Source organism: Rhinichthys klamathensis, unplaced genomic scaffold (assembly GCF_029890125.1).
Source record: "Rhinichthys klamathensis goyatoka isolate OS25496 unplaced genomic scaffold, OSU_Roscu_1.1 h1tg000214l_1, whole genome shotgun sequence".
NCBI classification, from domain to species: Eukaryota; Metazoa; Chordata; class Actinopteri; order Cypriniformes; family Leuciscidae; genus Rhinichthys; species Rhinichthys klamathensis.
In genome coordinates, this window is record NW_026606739.1 from 563,024 (window position 1) to 569,023 (window position 6,000).

The following is a 6,000-nucleotide window of genomic DNA, read 5'->3' on the forward strand; positions in this document are numbered from 1 at the left end:
GCTGTCCTGCGATTTATCAACAACATCGCTTAGAAAGTGAAAGTTATAACATGTATGCATTTCTGTTTTGAAGTAAACCCACAGCTTTACTATTGGTAAAGAGACGCAGCCCAGACTGGTAGGACAAATTCATACACGCAATTGTTCTCTCACTAATCCATTAGAATATATACTGAACAAAATTATAAACGCAACACTTTTGTTTTTGCCCCCATTTTTCATGAGCTGAACTCAAAGATCTAAGACTTTTTCTATGTACACAAAAGGCCTAGATTTCTCTCAATATTGTTCACAAATCTGTCTAAATCTGTGTTAGTGAGCACTTCTCCTTTGCCGAGATAATCCATCCACCTCACAGGTGTGGCATATCAAGATGCTGATTAGACAGTATGATTATTGCACAGGTGTGCCTTAGGCTGGCCACAATAAAATGCCACTCTAAAATGTGCAGTTTTAATGTATTGGGGGGTCCGGGTGGAGTGTTGGTCCACTCCTCTTCAATGGCTGTGCGACGTTGCTGGATATTGGCAGGACCTGGAACACGCTGTTGTATACGCCAATCCAGAGCATCCCAAACATGCTAAATGGGTGACATGTCCGGTGAGTATGCTGGCCATGCAAGAACTGGGATGTTTTCAGCTTCCAGGAATTGTGTACAGATCCTTTCAACATGGGGCCGTGCATTATCATGCTGCAACATGAGTTGATGGTCGTGGATGAATGGCACAACAATGGTCCTCAGGATCTCATCACGGTATCTCTGTGCATTCAAAATGCCATCAAAAAAGTGCACCTGTATTCGTTGTCCATAACATACGCCTGCCCATATTATAACCCCACCGCCACCATGGGCCACCCGATCCACAACGTTGACATCAGCAAACCGCTCACCCACACGACGCCATACACGCTGTCTGCCATCTGCCCTGTACAGTGAAAACCGGGATTCATGGTGAAGAGAACACCTCTCCAAAGTGCCAGACGCCATCGAATGTGAGCATTTGCCCAATCAAGTCGGTTACGACAACGCACTGCAGTCAGGTCGAGACCCCGATGAGGACGACGAGCATGCAGATGAGCTTCCCTGAGACGATTTCTGACAGTTTGTGCAGAAATTATTTGGTTATCCAAACCGATTGTTGCAGCAGCTGTCCGGGTGGCTGGTCTCAGACGATTTTGGAGGTGAAGATGCTGGATGTGGAGGTCCTGGGCTGGTGTGTTTACACGTGGTCTGCGGTTGCGAGGCCGGTTGGATGTACTGCCAAATTCTCTGAAACGCCTTTGGAGACGGCTTATGGTAGAGAAATGAACATTCAATTCACGCGCAACAGCTCTGGTGGACATTCCTGCAGTCAGCATGAATGAATGTGTTTGGGATGCTCTGGATCGGCGTATACGATAGCGTGGTCCAGGTCCTGCCAATATTGAGCAACTTTGCACAGCCATTGAAGAGGAGTGGACCAACATTCCACAGGCAACAATCAACAACAGGACCCCCAATACAGTAAAACTGCACATTTTAGAGTGGCCTTTTATTGTGGCCAGCCGAAGGCACACCTGTGCAATAATCATACTGTCTTATCAGCATCTTGATATGCCACACCTGTGAGGTGGATGGATTATGTCGGCAAAGGAGAAGTGCTCACTAACACAGATTTAGACAGATTTGTGAACAATATTTGAGAGAAATAGGCCATTTGTGTACATAGACAAAGTCTTAGATCTTTGAGTTCAGCTCATGAAAAATGGGGGCAAAAACAATTGTTGCGTTTATAATTTTGTTCAGTGTATGTAATCTTACCGTTCCACTTCATTTGTATCTGATTTAGAACAAACAGAAATCTGTAAGCAATATAATGACCCATAGACAGATAACAGATGAAAATAAACGTTATGTTAAAAGCAATAGTCTTGTGGACAGTGCTATGTCATGTGCCACAACTTTGCTTCAGGCGACCAGAGTTTGTGGCTAGGGGAACTATCTGGTCATTGCCTTTTTGCATCACGTCGGATGATAACATTTTAAATCGTCAATAAGCTTGATTAATTGCTAGGCTAACAATCAATTTGCCCAGGTTTGCGTGATACATTGGGAATAATGAAAATTACATATCGACTCCTGTGAATATTTCTCGCTTGTCTACCACGTCACAATACTAGCCTCCATCGACACAGGTCGCCCTTTTAGCATGAGTACAGTTGTTAGTCAACCAGAATAATCCTTTTACCACTGCCTTTTATTGCTAAGTGGTGCTATAATCACAGATTTTAAAAAGTTAGAAAGGGAAAGTGTCCGTTTATTCTCTCAAGTATCATTTATTAATTCTCTCTAATCAGCCGTGGCTCATTGAGAGCTGTGGTAGCAAATAAATTCAAGTGAAACATTGCAGTCAAATTAATTCATAATCATAGTACTGACAGTACAGTACTGGCACTTTAATTGTAGATGTAGTGTGAACTTGTTAATAAACGCCTACATTTATTTTCAGAGATTAAAGGTTATGCGTATTTCGCATGCTGTCCGGGGGGAGGTCTCCAAGCTCAGACTTTGGGCCAAACCCAGAGTACTCCCCCAGGTTGTTATAGATACTTAGGTAAAGTCCGTGCTACCTCAGGTAAGGGTAAGGTGCGCACTCACTGCTTTCCTGGTGCTCGTGTTCTTGATGTCGCCGCACAGGTTCCCGAGATCCTGAATGGTGAAGAACGCGTCGGAGCTGTGGTGCTGCACGCGGGAACGAACGACATCAGGCTGCGGCAGACGGAGGTTCTGAAGAAGGACTACAGGAGCCTGATCGAGACGGTACGCAGCACAGCGCCTGAGGCAACGATCATCGTGTCTGGACCGCTTCCCACGTACCGACAAGGACAGGAAAGGTTCAGTAGATTATTTGCACTAAATGAATGGGTAATGTCATTGTGTAATGAACAGAAACTGCTCTTTGTAAATAATTGGAATCTGTTCTGGGAGCGACCTTGGCTCTACCGTGCTGATGGCCTGCACCCCAACAGAATCGGAGCGGCTGTTCTGTCGGACAACATCTCCAAGACGTTACACACCAACTGACTAGTAAGTCAAAGTCCAAATCACAGTCTTTGCTGTCCCAACTTAATTGATATAAGTAGTGTAGAACATTATATAGAAACTGTGTCTATTCCTCGTCTAGTGAGGCCAAACAATAAATCTAGTGTAGGATCTAGGAAAAATCTTTTTGTAATTAAACCAGAAAATCTAAATATCAGTGAACAAAAACAATTTCTAAAACTAGGTCTTCTAAACATTAGATCGCTCACACCTAAGGCGGTTATTGTAAATGAAATGGTCACAGATAATAGCTTCGATGTACTTAGCCTTACTGAAACCTGGCTTAAACCAAATGAGTATTTCGGTCTAAATGAGTCTACTCCACCAGGATACTGTTATAAGCATGAGCCCCGTCTGATCGGTCGTGGCGGCGGTGTTGCAACAATCTATAGAGATATTCTTAATGTTACTCAGAAAACAGGTCACAGATTTAATTCGTTTGAAGTACTTGTGCTAAATGTTACGCTCTTAGATGTAAGAAAGAAATCCCTATTATCTCTCACCTTGGCTACTGTATATAGACCTCCAGGGCCATATGCTGATTTCCTAAAAGAGTTTGCAGACTTTCTCTCAGATCTATTGGTCAATGCCGATAAAGCAATAATTGTTGGAGATTTTAACATACACGTAGATAACACAAATGATGCGTTAGGGACTGCGTTTACAGATTTATTAAACTCCTTTGGGGTCAAGCAAAACGTCAGTTGTCCCACTCATCGTCTAAATCATACACTAGATTTAATTATATCATACGGAACCAATCCAACCAATATAGATATATATAGATATTATACCGCAAAGTGACGATCTCACTGATCATTACATGGTAACTTGCATACTACGCACTGCTGAAATTTGTCATGTTGCGCCACGTTATAGACCAGGCAGAACAATCTTTCCAACCACTATAGATAGATTCTCAAATAGCTTACCTGATCTATCTCAGCTGCTCAGTGAACCCAAACAAACAGATGAACTAGAGGAAATGACTAGCAGTTTGAGCACCATTTTCTCTAGTACATTAGATATTGTTGCACCAATTAGATTAAAAAAGGTTAAAGAGAAAACTAAAGCACCATGGTACAACAGTGTTACGCATGATATCAAGAGAGAAACTCGTAACCTAGAGCGTAAATGGAAACAAACTAATTTAGAGGTCTTTAGAATCGCGTGGAAAGACAGTATGTCACGTTATAAAAAGGCTCTAAAAACAGCCAGGGCTGAGCATCTCCGCAAACTAATAGAAAATAACCAAAATAATCCAAGGTTTTTATTTAACACCGTGGCTAGACTAACAAATAAACAGACATCACCAGAGCAAAATATTCCGTTACAGTATAGTTGTAATGATTTTATGAATTACTTCAATGAGAAAATAGAAAGCATCCGAAACACAATTGTAAATGTACAATCCTCTATGGTGTCTTATGATTCAGCCTCAATTATCGCCCCTCAAGAACAACTACACCGCTTTACAACTATAGGACAGGAAGAGCTAAATAAACTTATCATTGCATCCAAACCAACAACATGTTTATTAGATCCAATACCCACTAAACTACTGAAAGAAGTGTTACCTGTAGTGGAAGAGCCTCTTCTCAATATTATTAACTCGTCTTTATTTTTAGGTCATGTTCCAAAAATATTCAAGCTGGCAGTAATAAAACCTCTTATTAAGAAACCGCAATTAGATCCAAATAACCTAGCAAATTACAGACCCATTTCAAATCTTCCATTTATGTCTAAAATACTAGAAAAAACTGTGTCCGCTCAATTGTGCTCTTTCTTGCAAGAAAATGAGATATATGAAAAATTTCAGTCAGGATTCAGACCGCATCATAGCACAGAAACTGCGCTAGTTAAAATTACAAATGATTTACTTTTAGCTTCTGACCAAGGCTGTATCTCAATACTAGTTCTACTCGATCTTAGCGCTGCGTTTGACACTATCGATCATAAAATACTCTTGGATCGACTACAAAACTACACTGGTGTTCAGGGACAGGCATTAAGCTGGTTCAGATCGTACTTATCAGACCGTTACCATTTTGTCTGTTTAAATGGGGAAAAATAACGTCAGTTATAGATAAGTAGACTATGGACGTCAGTAGACTATGGAGTGCCGCAAGGATCGGTGTTAGGCCCTCTGCTATTCTCAATATATATGCTGCCACTTGGTAATATTATAAGAAAACATGGAATTAATTTCCACTGCTATGCTGATGACACTCAATTATATATTTCATCACGACCAGATGAAAACACTAACTTATCTAAATTGACAGTGTCTTAAAGATATAAAATGCTGGATGACGTGTAATTTCCTGCTATTAAATCCAGATAAAACGGAGGTATTACTTATTGGTCCAAAAAACTACCCACAAAATCTCTTACAATACAACTTTAATTTAGAAGGATGTCCTGTTACTTTATCCACTACAGTAAAAGACCTGGGTGTTATACTAGACCGCAACTTGTCTTTCGAAAATCATATTTCATATGTTACAAGAACTGCCTTTTTCCACCTTAGAAACATTGCTAAATTACGTAACATGCTATCTGTTTCTGATGCAGAAAAGTTAGTTCATGCATTCATGACCTCGAGACTAGATTACTGTAATGCTTTATTAGCTGGTTGTCCTGCATCCTCAATAAACAAGCTACAGTTAGTGCAAAATGCAGCCGCTAGAGTTCTTACTAGGTCAAGAAAATATGATCATATAACACCAATTTTATCATCTCTACACTGGTTACCTATTAAGTTCCGTATCAATTACAAAGTACTACTACTGACCTATAAAACCCTAAATGGTTTAGCTCCTGTGTATTTAATGGACCTTCTATCGCCCTACAATCCATCGCGTTCTTTAAGATCCCTAAATTCGAGGCTTCTGGTCATTCCTAGGATATCTAAGTCC